The sequence below is a fragment of the Myotis davidii genome, unplaced genomic scaffold (assembly GCF_000327345.1).
Source record: "Myotis davidii unplaced genomic scaffold, ASM32734v1 scaffold147, whole genome shotgun sequence".
Classification (NCBI taxonomy): Eukaryota; Metazoa; Chordata; class Mammalia; order Chiroptera; family Vespertilionidae; genus Myotis; species Myotis davidii.
Window position 1 is genome coordinate 6,742,264 of NW_006383010.1, and position 231 is coordinate 6,742,494.

The 231-nt window shown below is 69.7% G+C and overlaps 1 protein-coding gene across 1 annotated transcript in view; it reads right to left on the reverse strand.

Moving 5' to 3' along the window:
• Positions 1-231, reverse strand: part of SOGA3 (SOGA family member 3) — a 40,393-nt gene that overhangs the window by 37,120 nt on the left and 3,042 nt on the right. The gene's annotated exons all lie outside the window — the stretch shown is intronic.

Genomic DNA, 231 nt, shown 5'->3' on the forward strand with positions numbered 1-231 from the left:
ACTGGATGAGCAGACTGCAGACATCCTTCCTTCCAGTAGCTCCCTCCGCTGTTGCTTCCCCCCACTAGGCCGCTTCCGGAGTTTCTACTGCCGGGGCCTGGGGTTTTGACCGCGGAGGAGGATGGCGCAGGGGAGACCCCCTCCCCGCCGCTGCCGCCCCTCTGCGGAGCTCGGACTCCTTTCCCTCGCCAGCCCTTGGGCGGGGGCGGCTGCTGCGGAGCGCCCCCCTCC